The sequence below is a fragment of the Lagenorhynchus albirostris genome, chromosome 18, assembly GCF_949774975.1.
Source record: "Lagenorhynchus albirostris chromosome 18, mLagAlb1.1, whole genome shotgun sequence".
In the NCBI taxonomy this organism is placed as follows: Eukaryota; Metazoa; Chordata; class Mammalia; order Artiodactyla; family Delphinidae; genus Lagenorhynchus; species Lagenorhynchus albirostris.
In genome coordinates this window covers 66,825,941-66,841,291 of record NC_083112.1, presented here as the reverse complement: position 1 = coordinate 66,841,291, position 15,351 = coordinate 66,825,941, and the positions used below count along the sequence as shown (strand labels likewise).

The 15,351-nt window shown below is 44.9% G+C and overlaps 1 protein-coding gene and 1 long non-coding RNA gene across 3 annotated transcripts in view; one reads left to right on the top strand and one right to left on the bottom strand.

Annotated features, from left to right (window-relative positions):
- Positions 1-6,976, bottom strand: part of FARP1 (FERM, ARH/RhoGEF and pleckstrin domain protein 1) — a 290,364-nt gene extending 283,388 nt beyond the window's left edge. The window contains exon 1 of one of the 2 annotated variants that reach the window (XM_060129027.1): positions 6,822-6,976. The gene's annotated coding sequence lies outside the window, so the exon portion shown is untranslated. Of the gene's footprint in view, positions 1-6,727; positions 6,746-6,821 lie in introns of those variants that run through there. The other variant, XM_060129028.1, reaches the window with a different exon arrangement.
- A 296-nt stretch (positions 6,977-7,272) lies between these two features.
- LOC132508827 (uncharacterized) lies at positions 7,273-10,664 on the top strand. Its single transcript, XR_009536787.1, has 3 exons — positions 7,273-7,697; positions 8,150-8,475; positions 10,203-10,664. It is a non-coding gene; the product is annotated as an uncharacterized LOC132508827 (long non-coding RNA).
- The last annotated feature ends 4,687 nt before the right edge of the window (positions 10,665-15,351 follow it).

Below are 15,351 nucleotides of genomic sequence, written 5' to 3'. Positions count from 1 at the left end.
GGGTGGGGCGATGGGCAAAATGGGAGAAGGGGATTAAGAGGCACAAACGACCTGTTATATAATAAGTAAGTCACAGGGATGTAATGTATAGCGCTGGGAATATAGTCATTAATACTGAAATAACCTTTGTATGGTGCATAATCTATAAAAATATCAAATCACTATGTTGTACGCCTGAAACTAACATTGTAAGTCAACTATACTTAATTTAAAAAACAAAAAACAAAAGAAGGCAAAATATTTTTTAAAAAGAAAGATAAAGTCTTCCATTAATGTATCAGTCAAGATGCTTTGGATGGCAATAACAGAATTACAAAGTGGGTAAACTTATGGCTTATTACACTAAGTCCAGGTCTGCGTTATTTGGTATACAAAATTAGCTATTATTTAGTGTAGGAAGCTCCAGGTGCAGGAAGATCACAGAACTCTGCTTCCATCTTTCAGCCCATCATCCTCTTGCCTTCATCCCAAGGCTAGCCACAATTTCGGCTGCTGTGGTCCCAGGCATCACGTTCAGTCCAGCCCTTGGGTCTCTCTTTCAAAGCACAGAAATATTCCCCAGATCCTTCTTCAAAGACCAACAAATGTTGGAGGCTTCTGAGAAGCACTTTGCTTAAGGACAAAAGGAGCGTGAAGAAGGCTGTGCCATTATTGGCCCGACGACGCCGAATGTGTAAGAGTAAAAAGCACGGAGCTGCAGCAGCCCTCCGCCATAACAGCTAATCAGGCCACAGCAGCCTAATTAACCACTAGGCAACAAGCCAGAGTACAGAAAGCAACAAGCTGGGATGGCAGGGTGCAAGGACAGAAAGAACCTGGGTGACGCTGTGAGCTGAGGCATCGAACCGGGAGCCCCTCCCTTCTTATTATTCCTTGAGGCAACTAATTGTTTGATGACTTTCACTGCTATTAGTCAAAGATTCTGTCACTGGAAAATAAATGCACTCCTGAAGTTTCCTTGATGTTTTAGGAAAAGAGCGCCAATAACTTGCCCAACATCACATTTTAACACCTATACTCCCAACTCCTGTTACCTTTGATCCCAATCTCTAACTTCCATATTCTAAAATGTCATGGGGTTTTCCTTATACAAATTTTTAAATTTTATTTATTTATTTATTTTTCTTTTCCATTCTGGATTATCACGGGATATTGAATATAGCTCCCTGTGCCCTACAGTAGGCCCTTGTTGTTTCCCTGTCCTACATAAAATAGTTTGCATCTGCTAATCATCTCAAACTCCCAATCCATCCTTTCCCCACCCTCCTCCCCCTTGGCAACCAGTCTGTTCTCTATTTCTTTGAGTCTGTTTCTGTCGCAGTCATTACAGAAATTTTAATTCAAGTCAAGCAATATTTATGTACCTTCTATGGGCAGGAGAAAAAAAAATCAGGAAAACATACTTTCTGACCTGACAACAATGCTTGTTATCTGGTTCAGAAAATGAGGAGAGTACATAAATAACACTATATAATTCATGCCAAAATAAGGAAACTCCACTCCTTTTACAAGCACCTACGTATGCCATCCCAACCTCTTTTTAGAATGTTACATCTTGCTTTTACCCAGGGCTCCATTTTTTGTATTGATTTCAAAAATATTTATTTTCCACAATCTTTCTGTGTGCTAAAAGAACAAACAATTCAATTCTGAATTTCAGAAATCTATTTGATCATAACCTGAAACACCTTGTTTCCCCAGATTTTCAAAATAAGCAGGGTTTGTTTTTTTGTTTTTTTCATTTTCATGTCTTTTCAACTCAGTTTTAGTTAGGAAAGAACAGAACTGCTCCATCCCCATGAAGTAAATGGAGTCCGACCTCTTGAACACAGCAATATTAGTCTATGTCTTACACACAAAAATGTTATTTTTCCAAAGTTGAAAAAATCCCCTGACCTTTAATAAGTTCAATAAGTAGACCATGTACAATGTTTCCCTAATAACTTCTGCTCTTCAAAAGATAACACTAAAAGAGGAAAAGATTAAAAAATAGACTGGTAAAAATATTCATGATACATAGATCTAACAATGAACTTGTATATAGAATATACACAGAACTCCTATAATTGTAAAATAAGATGACACTAAGTATATGCAGTTTATTGTATGTCAATTATACTCAGAAGCTATATAAAACAATCAGACAAAAATCAATGAAAAAGAACGAAGTGTTAATGGACACAGCACAAAGGAAGATAGACAAATGGCCAAAAAGCACAGGAAAACTTATCATTTCCCTTTCAGGGAAATATAAAATTAAACCACAAGGAGATACCACTACACATCTACCAGAACGGCTACAATGAAAAAGATGGATAATTTCAAGTGTTCATGAGGATTACAGTACGTGGAACACTCATACGTCACTGGCGAGGATGTAAAATGGTACAAACACTTTGGAAAAACAGATGGCAGTTTCTCATAAACATACACTTATCATAAGACCGAGCAATAAAAAGGAAAACAGATCTCCGCACAAAGACTTGTTCACAAATGTTCATAGCAGCCTTATTCAGAACAGCCCAAACTGGAAACAGCCAGAGTGGCCAAGGGTGACCAGATCAACAAATTGTAGCACATCCAGACACTGAAATACTACAGGGCAACAGAGAGGAACACACTGATAAGATGATGGAGGAAGGGGGAGGGAGGAGGGAAAAGAAGCAGATGGAGGCGGAGAGAGGGGAATAAAAGTAAAGGAGAAATTACATCTAGACCTAGTGAAACTGCAGCACTCCAAAGGATCTTAAAAGCAGCCAGAGAGAAAAGACAGACAATTTACAAATGACAGTGGACACTGCAACCACAACAATGGAACCAAAAGAGAGTTGATTAATACAGGATCAACGATCCAGAATTGCGCGCCCAGGTAGTTTATCATTCCGGAACAAATTTAAAGGCACACAAAAACTGAGGTTACCCCCAAGAGATGCTCACTAATGGAACTTCTAAAAAATATATGTCTAAGAAGGAAAGGGAAAGTTATCCCAGAAGCCAATTTTTTCAGGTAGGTTTTACTTTCTTCTTCATGCATTTATTGTCTGATTTTTTTAAATGAGCCTGTATATTTTTACAATACCCAAATTTAAAGGTTAGCTTAAATTGTTAAATTAGAACAAAACAGAAATGAAAGCAAATACCAAATTTTCCAATTCCCAGAACAACAACTTGTCAGGGCTGATATCAAATTTCCCTTAAAAACCTTAAAGAGTAACTTGAAAGGACATGAAAATTAGGTTTACTTATTCACTCAACAAGCATTTAGAAAGGGTTTGCTATGTGCCAGGCACTAGACTAGATCCTGAATTAATATGATGAGAACAAAAAATGAAAGTCATATAATACTGGATTTATGAGTCTTCTAAGATAGCTTTATGAAAAGGCCAAAGTCTACACGTAAAGTGGAGTTACTCTTTGGTGAGGAATATTACATAATAGAGAGTTAAAGGTAATCCAGTTTGGCCTGAGGCCCTTCTGTTTGAAAATGTATGCACAAATATGACCATTTTAATTCAGTGTAAATGATGAATTCCCATATTAAACTGCCCATCTTGCCGTCTGATTTCCATCTCACATTAAATAAGAAAACTGCCTGAGTTCATAGGCAGCACTGAGCATGGGAAGGCACATTGTACCTGATGGTCCCTGGTTTATTTCACAAGTATCAAAGGCTTAGAGCACCCACATTTAATACGTACCAACTGTCCACTTCTGCTCAAAGTATCCACTTGGCAAAACATTTTTAACTGACTTAAACCAGGAGGAGGGCAGCCTATAAAAAGCCAGTTTCTCCACTTCAATATAAACAGTTTCTGGGGGCTTCTTGATTAAAAACAAAGGCAGCATTTGGCATAAAAGGACTGGTGAAATCAGTATTTCAAATAATTTTGAATGGAAACCGTTGGGCTCTGCTCTTCTCAGACATGTGGAAGTGCTTAAGGCAGTAACCTGGCGGAAACAGAGGGTGAGGGGCCTATGATGAAGTGAGGCCACAGCAGAAACTCTAAGCACTAAAAAGCAAGGAAAAATTTTTTTTAAAAGTTGATCCACCGCTTCCCATTCAATAGTCAGGCTTGGAGAGCCCTCCTTTCAATCAAAAGTACCAAATAATACGAGAGGTGCAGCGCCAGGAACCTTTAAAAGCCCACCCTCTCCCCTCCCAGGCAATGGTAAGCAACACTTGGAATACCTGTGCACCCAAAGTAGAAAGGACTTGAGCGACTGTATTTGGGGATTATAAGAGCCCTTCTCTTGTCTGTAGCATCTTCAGTTCAAGGGGAAAGTGCATTTCACTAGGCTGGTCTCTGAAATAAGCAAGGCCAGTTACTAAAGCTTTTGCTGTCAAAGCTCTAGCCAAGTACCTACAAATCCATACAACTTTCCTCATCCTCTAGGAAAGCCATAATGCCGTCTTTCCTAAACTGTTCAGTATGCAAAAACTGGGCTCCTGTGTCTTCTCCATCATTCTCTAACCTCCTCAAGGATGGAAAAAGGTTTTCTTTTCTGATGTCTATCACAGGCACCCTCCTTATAAATACATATCATTTTCCAAATGAATTAAACTCTTCTATGAATATTAGAGCTCCATGAATATTAGAGGATGAATCCCACTTTAAAAAAAAACCTAACCCTTTCAATACTATATTCAATTCTTATCTTCTTAAAACCATTTCCTTGGACAGTTTCTTAAGTAAAAAGCAAAACAAAAATATTCACCCAGGTTCCTCATGGTCTTAAGATAATTATGGCATAACTGCAACATACCAGAAGAAAATTATCTAGGATAGATTTTTAAATCTCCTTTTGGTAAATTTGGCCCGCAGAGCACCATTAGTATTCTATTAAGACCTAAGGAATTCAATCCCTGTATAAAATTCCAGAAGAAGACTAACTATGTGAAAAGGGACATTATAAACCTACCTTCAGGATTCCCACAGGGGAAGAACACCTTAAATGAAAAACCACACCCCAACTCACAGGGGGCATGCTACCGAATCTGTGACCCTATGGAGCACAGCTATATCATCACCAAGTATTTCAAGTTTCTCGTCCACAAAGAAGAAAGAAGAGATTCTGGGAAGCCCTGGGCTAGCAGCTCACTATTTCCATCAACACCTCGCCCAGTAAGCCAGCCACTGGCCAATAATGTGTCTCTTCATTTTTCCCAGAAGCAGCTCTATTAGCCAGACATTCTAAAAACACAAACGTTTCATTGTGCTTGGAGTAACTCCAATATTGGTGCCTTGCTGCAGAACGATGCTGCAGGAATATAAAGTGAGCCATGTGGACGCTGAACCCACACGAAGAGCATCAGAAACTGTCAAACCCAGAAGACCAACCAACCCCCAGGAAAGGCTGAAGGTAAACCCGGGCCGGAAGGCTGTGGAATGTGGGAAGAAACCAAACGCAGGAGACTTCAGAAGGGCCTGCCTGATGGCAACAATGAGGACAATTTTTAAGGCAAATGTCCCAAAGCTCCCAGGGCCAAAAAGGCCTTTTTTCCTCCTTTCTGTCCTGTTTAGACTGAATAAGAAAAGCAAGACAATGCTGGAAGATGTTCTGGAATGGGCTTGGCCAAGTCACCACAAGCAAAGCGCAGTGAACCTAACCCACTGCTAGGCTGGGGTTTGGCTCTGCTGAAGACCCTGCCTGCTGGGTGGGGGAGATGGGGGTCCCCAAAAACCATGGCTAAGGGGGAACCGTGAAACAGGGGAGGGCGGGGCTGAGCAAGTCAAACCTGGGAAACTAACAAGAAAGACGTCAACAACAATAATAAAATGAAACAGCCAGAGGCCACCATGGTACTCCAGAAGAATCGGAGACAGGCTGAGCCGGCTAAACTATTCCAGATGAAAGGCAATCTCTCCACATCTCAAGGGGCTGATCTGATACCAGGGTCCTCGTTTCTTTGTGCGCCTCACCTCCCTCGTTTCTGGGGGATCCTGCACAGACTCCAGCTGGGCTCCAACTGCCATAAACGACATCCAGACTGATTACGGGGAACTCATTTTTTTCCCCTCAAACAAAACACACACACACACACACACACACACACACACACACACACACACACACAGACGCACACACTCTCAAAGGTCTAGCAGGATCACACAGCTAAAGTTTCCGGAACTTAAATCGTAAAACCACAATCAGAAGTTGTTGTTTGGAAATGCTCACCACAAAAATCTCTGTCCTTTGCTTAAAAAAAACAAAAAAAGGAAGAAAAAAAAAACTTTGCTCTTCATAAAGGTTGGCGGCAAAGAGAGACAAAATCTAACTTAGGCAGAGGGCGTGTTCCTCTTTGTCACCCACCGGGGTCCTCGCGCCAGCGTGGGCGAGCGGAGGGGCACCCGGCAGCGCGGTGGCAGCGGCGCCAAAGGCCACCTCCCCGGTCCGCGGTCGGTCGCAGGGGCCGAGATTGCAGCCGGAGGTCCGGAAGCCGCGTCCGGCGCTGTCAGCGCGCCGGGTGGGATGGGAGGAAGAGGGGGAAGGGCGCCGCGGGGCGGGGGAGGCGAGAGGGGACGCGCGCGGAGCCCGCAGCCCGAGTCCCCGGCCGGAGGTAAGAGGAGGGTGCAAGGGGCGGCGCGCAGCCCGGAGGCCCCCGAGCTCCGGCTATTGTTGCCGGGCTGCCCCGGGCCCGGAGGGCGACTCTCCCGCCTCAGTAGGGGAAGCCCGATCCCACCCGCCGCGCCCTCCTCCGGGCAGGACCCGCGGGCCACGCAGCTACCTCCACCCGCTCCCCGGTCGGTCGGCTCCGGGCGCCCGACTCGCACAAGTTGCCGCCAGTCCGCCGGGATCATTGTTCGCCGCGCGCCTCCTACCTCCACGGCGCAGGCGGCTCCGGCTCCCACTCCCGGCCTCCGGGCTCCGCAGCTCCGAGCTCCCGGCGGCCGAGGGCGCGGCGGCTCCGGCTGCGCGTGCGGCGGGGACGCTCGGCTATTAATACCCGCGGGCGGCGGGGGCGGCGGCGGCGGCGCGGACACGCGAGCGGGGCTGGCGGTGGCCGGCCGAGGTCCGAGCCATCAAAGGTGTCGCGGGGCGGAGGGGAGGGCGGAGCAGGCGGGGTGGGTGGGGAGCGGGCTCCGGGTCGCCATGGCCGCCTCGACGCCGGGCCGAGCGCCACTCGCGCGGGGAGGAGCGGCGCAAAGCGGGCGGCGGCCGCGTCCCCGCCCCGCGCGCCAGCCGAGCGCCCGCAGCCCTGCGCCCGCGCCGGCCCCGCCGCCTCCAGACAGGCGAGCGGGAAGTGAAGGAAGGCGAGCCCCTCCCCGGGCCTGGGCCGGCCCCTCAGCGGGGGGAGCCCTAGCGCCGCGCAGCCCGAGCCGCGGGGACAGCAAGAGAGCCACAGCCCCCTCCAGCGTCCGCGCCCGCGACCTGCGCGCCGGCGCGCCCCGCCCCGCTCCGCCCCGCCCCGGGGGCAGGTGCGCCGAGAGGCCGCCCGCCCGAGCGCCCCTACCCGGCCGGGCGAGCCCACCTCCGATCCGCGCTTTACTTGGTCCTACGGCTGCAGCCGGTCTCTCCGCTCGGCGCCGCAGGGCCGAGCGCAGGAAGCTCCGCGGAGTGCGCTGCGCCACCAGGGACGCGCCAGTCCAGCCTCTGTGGTTGAAAGCGAGCTAAGGCAGCGGGAGACGAGCGCACGGGCAACACCAGGAGCAGCTGGCGGAGGATCGGTGGCGCGGACTCTGCAGGCCGCTGTTGAGGTTGTGCAAGGGGGAGCCCCGCCCGGGTGCCCACCTACGACTTTACGTTGTCGCGCGGACAGCGGCGCTTCGCAGGGACCCACGAGCACCACCCCTTCCCCGGGGCCACAGGAGCTGGCTTCCGGCACCACCCTGGGCTACGAGGGACTTAATCCCGGAGGGGCAGTTGTCACCTCCCCTCCCCCCGCCGCGGCCCCGCGTCCTCCACCCACCGCGAATCCCCCGACAATCCCCACCCCTACTCGCCCCCTCCGAGGACCGGAGCAATGCCCCGCGGGGGAAAGGAGTGAAATAGGTTAGCAGGTTTGCAGATTCCTGTTCAGAGCTCCCGGAACTCGGAGGAGGGAGCAAGGTTCAGGACCCAGCAGGCAGGCACCTAAGGGGGGAGAGTCCCTGTCGCCCCTCTCCAGCTGGGAGCTGCCGCTTTACCACCTCCATCCCCCTTTCCTCAGCCCCTGCTCTTGCCCTTTCTCCTCCTCGCTGTGGATGGGCCCGCTGCACGTGGAGGGAAAAGGACGCGCGGCAGGAGATTAGAAACGAAAGCGACCCTCTGCTAGATGCCGAGGCTACTGGGCACCCGCCCCTGACGGCCGCTGACCCCAGAACCCTGGTCGTTTTGCGCCTTAGAGAAGTTTTCGATCTCCAGCCTGGAGGCAGGTTTCTTGGGAGAGGCCACGACTGAACTCAAAGAGGAGCAGGACAGGGGCCCCCGTGGGACAGTGGGTCCACACGAGAACACGGTGCCTGAGAAGGACGGGGGCACCTGTGCGTAGCTAGTGTGCGTAGTTTCTGGAGCAAAGAGACATATTTTGAGTTTGAGGTGCTGAACTGTATTTTATTTTTTTTAACGCCTGTATATTTGGAGAAGGTAGAAGTAAAAAGCGTCATCTGGGCCTCAAACCTGAAAAGAACAGCAGATGGGAAGTTTGTCATTGAAGAGAAGCAATAGTGGGCTGGAGGCGTGGCTCTGGACAAACCATAGATCAGAGGTTTCGGTGATTCTCTGAGTGTGCTTCTCGGACCTGTAGCGGTAGCAGCACCCGGAAACTTTAAGAAATATAAATTCTTGGGCCCCTCCCCAGACCTACCTTATCGGGTTCTCCCACCTCAGTGGGCATCAGAATTGCCTGGCCGGCTGATTCAAAGACCTGCTGAATCAGAAACTCCAGGAAAGGAAGTCTGGAGTGGGCTTGAGAATGTGCATTTCGAACAGGTTCCCAGGGGGCTCTGGGCCCACACTTTGAGAACCACCAAATTAGAGTACTGGGTCTCAGAATCACAGAATCACATCAGACTTGAAAAAAACCCGCAACGCCCAGGCTTCACCCCAGCCAAATATATCAGGATTTCTGGGGTGGGAACCCAGGCATCGGTATTGTTAAAGTTCTGGAGGTGATTCCAGTGTGTGGCCAGGTCTGTGGCAGACCTGGGATTCTGGTAAATGCAGATCTGGTTTAGTGAGCTTGAAGCACGATATTTCTAACAAGCCCTCCAATGCTATTTTTTCTTTTTTCTTTTTTTTTGCTAGTCCGGGCACTTCACCCAGTAGCAAGCAAGGTGCTATTCCATACCTTACAGCTAAAACTGAAAAGCTTGTAGAAATCACAAAAAATTAGTAAAGTGACATTTACCCAGTCACTCTCTGGAAGACGTTTTCCACATGCTACAGTGTTTATTTCATCTTTTTTTTTTTTCATCATCTTCTTTCCATGTCTGGAATAAAGTTTGTGTCATTTCGCTCTTAGCATGTGTATGATCATAATATTGAATACATAACATCTGATGCTGGTTGATTTTTTTGATGTTGTTTTTGAGGGAAGGTGACTTTTAAAGGACACAGTCTGAGGCTTTACAGGCAGAGGGTAGTAGCCAGTGGGGAAGAAGGAAAAGAAAGAGGAGAGCAGGTTTGGGGGCTCCTGCTGGGAGAGCCAATTCCCCCAGTTCCTTCCAGCTCTCACAAACAAACATTCTGGGTTTCATACTTAATCTCATTGAAAGCACTTTTAAAATTCCTTTACCTAAAAAGCCAGGGCTACCTGGCCTGGAAAATCTGCCATCTGGAAACTCAACCCCTGAAAAACTGAAGTGTTTCCTTGTCATTTTGTGTCATTCATGCCTCGTTTTCAGATTTCTGATTATAAAAATGTGTAATTACCTAGGTCCCCTTTATAACCCATGCCATCAGGTTACTTAGAAATCTTCCTGAATTAAGTAGTTGTCCTGTTCTTAACTTTCCCTTTTATTGATTTTATCTATTTTTTATTGCAATAAATGTGTGTACATGATAAATGAAGAAATAATTAAACAGTGTAGAAGGGTATTAGGTAAAGCATAAAGCGCATAAGGGACCCTTCCCCACATCCCCAGTTTCACTTCTCAGAAATCATTTTCCCATCAGTTTTTAGTCTTTCAGAAACTTTCTAAGCTTAAACAAGTGCATGTGTGTAAATCTTTTATACTAAAGTGATGACGTGTCACAGTGAAATGAAACTTCTTATTCCACAGTTACCACCCCCTCCCCCCAAACACACCACCACCACCACGTTTCTGGGTCGGAGAAGTCTCTCTGTTTGGGGCAGTGCTGATCTCTGGACATGAGGCTATGAGCTGTCAGTTAGATGAGGACCACTACAAGCAAGAGGCTGCACAGTGATGCTCCAGCTGCCGGTCCCAGATCTTTCACCATCTCAGACCAGGAACCAGGAAGTGAGTAAAGAAGTGTTTTGGAGAGGGTTCTCCAGCCCTATCCCGTTCCTCAGCGATGCTGGCCACCCCCTGCCTTTTCAGTCCTGCCAGCTAAGGACACCATGAAGCAAAGAAGAGCCACCTCTGTTGTGCCCTTTCCAAATTTCTGATCCACAAAATCCATGATAAAATTATTTTATGTTGTTAAAGTTTGCATGGCTTTCTATGAAGCGAAAGACAACCAGGATACCCACTAACCAACTGTGCTTGAGAACGCTTACTTCTTACACTTCTGTTTTTTAAATAAATAAATTTATTTATTTGGGCTGCGTTGGGTCTTCATTGCTGTGCGCGGGCTTTTCTCTAGTTGCAGTGAGCAGGGGCTACTCTTCGTTGTGGTGCGTGGGCTTCTCGTTGCGGTGGCTTCTCTTGTTACGGAACACGGGCTCTAGGCGCGCAGGCTTCAGTAGTTGTGGCACGTAGTTTCAGTAGTTGTGGCTTGCGGGCTCAGTAGTTGTGGCTCGTGGGCTCTAGAGCACAGGCTCAGTAGTTCCGTGGCATGTGGGATCTTCCCGGACCAGGGCTTGAACCCATGTCCCCTGCATTGGCAGGCGGATTCTTAACCACTGCGCCACCAGGGAAGTCCTACTTACACTTTAAGCCCTCACTGGGTATTGGCAAACTTTTAAAATTTGTCAGTTTTATAGGTAAAATGGAAACTTACTTTAAAATTATCCATTGATATTTCTTTATCCATCAACTTTTATATCCTTTGCTCATTTTGCCCTTGGGGTGTTTGTCTTTTTTGTTGATTCTTAATATCTTTATATTGATAGTTAAGGAAATTAGCCCTGTGCTATCATATAGTGAATATTTTTTCTGTTTTGACTTTGTTTATGGTGCTTTTTTTGCAACAAGAGGTTCTTAACTTTTGTACTGTCAGATTTATCTGTTTGCTTTTCTGTTTTCACATTTTTGCATCATGCTTGAAAAGTTTTCCCCACTCAAGGCTTTTTAAAAATCACTATATTTTCACACCTTAACAGTTTTATTTTTATATTATAAAATCAATCTATACAGTATTTATTTGGGCATAAGAAATGAGACACAGATCCAACTTTTCTTTTTTCCAAGTGGATAAACAGACACCATTTAAATAATCCATCTCTTCTACACTTGTTTGAAATGCCGATTTTGTCATATAGTAGAGTCCATATTCTTTTCCACTGATCTGCCTATTCTTGTCCCAGTAACAAAATGTTCATAATATATGTTACCCTCTTATAGAACTTATGCTCTATAATTTCAGCGTTTTCCTGGCTAGCCTTAGTATTTGTTTTTCCAGATGAACTTTAGCATCATTTTGTCAAGTTCTAAAAATAATCATACTGCACTTTGATTAGAATTGCTTTGAAATTTTAACCCTCAACTATAACTCCTTCTAAAGTTTCTTCTTTTCTATGTACAATAATAATAATAGCTAAAACATATAGTTGTTGGAACTTAGTGAATATTAACTCATTTAACTGACACATCAACCCTGTAAAGTAGGATGTATATTATTATGTCCATCTTACAGCGGAGGCTAAGTAACTTAGCCAAGTTCACATAGCTAGTAAATGGCAGAGAAGGTGATTCACACTCAGGCAGGCAGACTCCAGAGGCAATGCTCTGAGTGGTTTTGCTGTGTTTTGCCTCTATATTCATAAACCTAAGACAGCTGGAGAAAAGTATTAAACACATACTTCTTTTAGGATAGAAAATAGAATAGATAAAAAGTAAGGACTTTTGGTCATATTTTTTCCACTTCACTTTCAAAAGGAGACATTTAGGAGGAAACCAGAGGAAGGTCATGGATTGGAATCATTTTGAATCTGGCCTGTGTTCTCACCTTTTGATTCTCAGAGAAGGAAATGATACCTAAGGGGAGGGTATATCATTGTTGATGGTTACGTGAAGCATTTTTCATGGTTCAGAAATGCATTGAGAGTTGAAGTTAGGAATGAGCAGGAAAGTAAGTGTGTGTGTGTGTGTGTGTGTGTGTGTGTGTGTGTGTGTGTGTGTGTGTGTGTGTGTGTGTGTCCATGGTCAAGATAGCAAATCTCTTCGGGCTGTAGGTATGTGCGATAGCCCATACAAAATCACTCTGATGCTTAGAAATAGGCAGTAGGAATTCCATATGTACTTGCATAATTACCCCCTTCTTTAAATTGGACCTCCACACATTTTAAGGCAAAAATAAAGAAAAATGTTCTTCCCCACCCCACTCTCCTCCCCAAGAATCGCTGCTAAAATCCGTAAGTCTAATGCACACTGAAGGATCATCAAAGGATAAATTTTAAAAGAAATCACCTAGTTGCTCCTACCTGGGTGGGATGAGGGACAGCTGGTCGCAAGGACGCCTGCATCTCCCAGCTTTACTTCCCTCTTCCCTCAATGTATCTAAGCTAAAGGCAATCAGTTCTCTCAACTCCCAAATTACCATCACCTCTGGGGGGAAAATCTTTTTGATGAACTGGACGTTAGCAGCTTCTTTATCCTCCTGCATGGGATCAAGCCTGGTTAAATGCAACTCCTAATTCTTGAAAAGAAAGTGAATTCAATCTAAAGCCACACATTTTCCCTAAGCAGTGAGATGGTGCTTTTCCCAGGAAGAAGAGCCCTGTTCTTTAGCTCATCAGTAAAGGGGTTGAAGATGAACAAACATAGCAAGAAACTGGTACTTGATTGAATTATTCCTTTTTATCCTTTTCATACAGATTGAGACTACTAGTGAAAAGGAGGAAATAAAGGCATCTCATTTATGAAATAATTTCTATCCTTTAACAAATTAAAATCCCTATCATACATTCAAACATAACCTAAATAGGGCTTCCCTTGTGGCGCAGTGGTTGAGAGTCTGCCTGCCGATGCAGGGGACACGGGTTCATGCCCCGGTCCGGGAAGATCCCACATGCTGCAGAGCAGCTGGGCCCGTGAGCCATGGCCGCTGAGCCTGCACGTCCGGAGCCTGTGCTCCGCAACGGGAGAAGCCACGACAGTGAGAGGCCCGCGTACCAAAAAAAATAAAATAAAATAAAAATAACCTAAATAAATGTGCAATGCCTCATCACAGAGCACCTCTAAATATTTCTGTTTTATCTCTGAATGAGGAGTAACCAAGAAAAATGGACCTAGATGACAGTAATCTGAAGTTAATTTTCTTACAGTTAGAAGTTTTGCAACACCAGGGAGAGAGGGGGGAGAGAGAGAGAGAGAGAGAGAGAGAGAGAGAGAGAGAGAGAGAGAGAGAGAGAGAATTTTCCTTTCCTAGAACTGCTTAAAATTAGAGTAGATTTGTGTATTATCAGTGGTATACTCACTGTGAGACTGAGAAATTCCACTCCTATGTATTTACCCAAGAAAAACAAAAACCTATGTGCACAAAAAGACTTGTACAAAAATGGTCATAGCAGCTTTATTCGTAAAACTAAAAAAACGGGGTCAGGAGACAAACACGCCCATCAACAGGAGAGTGAAAAACTAAGCAGTGGTATAATCATACACAATGGACTTACAACTCAACAAGAAAAAGAAATGGACTTCTGATAAATGCAAAACACGGATGAATCACAAAAACATTTTGCTGAGTGCAAGGAACTTTACAGACAAAAAGGTACATATTGTACTTTTCTATTTGTATGAAGTTTTACGACAAAACCAAATACATGGAGAAAAAATCAGAATGGAGGTTGTCTTTGAAGTGCAGAGGGTGAGGACTGGAAGGGTACCTGAGAGAATTGTCTGGAGTTATGGGAATGTTACCTTGATAGAGGTTTGGGTCAAACAGATGAGTTTGTCAAAACTTAGAGACTATATACTTCAGATTTGTGCATTTCATCATATGTAAACATTATTGTTTACATATGATATAAACATTAAACAAAATGTAACATTACATTTAATGTAATGTTTAATGTCACATTAAACAAAAATAAATGAAACAAAACAAATATTGAACTCTACTTAATGATATACACGCTGAGGTAATTAGGGAAAAGCACTGATGTCACGTACCTTGAAATACATTTAAAAATAACATCAATTAAAAGTGGGCAGAAGACCTAAATAGACATTTCTCCAAAGAAGACATACAGATGGCCAACAGGCACATGAAAAGATGCTCAACATTGCTAATTATTAGAGAAATACAAATCAAAACTACAGTGAGGTCCCACCTCATGTGGGTCAGAAGGGCCATCATTAAAAAATCTACAAATAACAAATGCTGGAGGGGGTGTGGAGAAAAGGGAACCCTACCCCATTGTTGGTGGGAATGTAAATTGGTAGCACCACTATGGAAAACAGTATGGAGGTTCTCAAAAAACTAAAAATAGGGTTGCCATACGATCCTGAAATCCCACTCCTGGGCATATGTCCAGACAAAAGTCACCTCAAAAAGATACCTGCCCCTCTATGTCCATAGCAGCACTATTCACAATAGCCAAGACACGGAAACAACCTATATGTCCATAAACAGAGGAATGGATAAAGAAGATGTGGTACATATATACAATGGAATACTACTCAGCCATTAAAAGAATGAAATAATGCCATTTGCAGCAACATGGATGGACCTAGAGATTATCATACTAAGTGAAGTCAGAAAGAGAAAGACAAATACCATGTAATATCACTTATATGTGGAATCTAAAATATGGCACAAATGAACTTACCTGTAAAACAGAAACAGACTCACAGACATAGAGAACAGACTTGTGGTTGCCAAGGGGGAGGGGGAGTAAGGGAGGGATGGATTGGGAGTTCGGGATTAGCAGATGCAAACTATTATATATAGAATAGAAAACAATAAGGTCCCACTGTATAGCACAGGGAACTATATTCAATATCCTGTAATAAACCATAATGGAAAAGAATATAAAAAGTATATATGTACATATATATGTATAACGGAATGACTTTGCTGTAC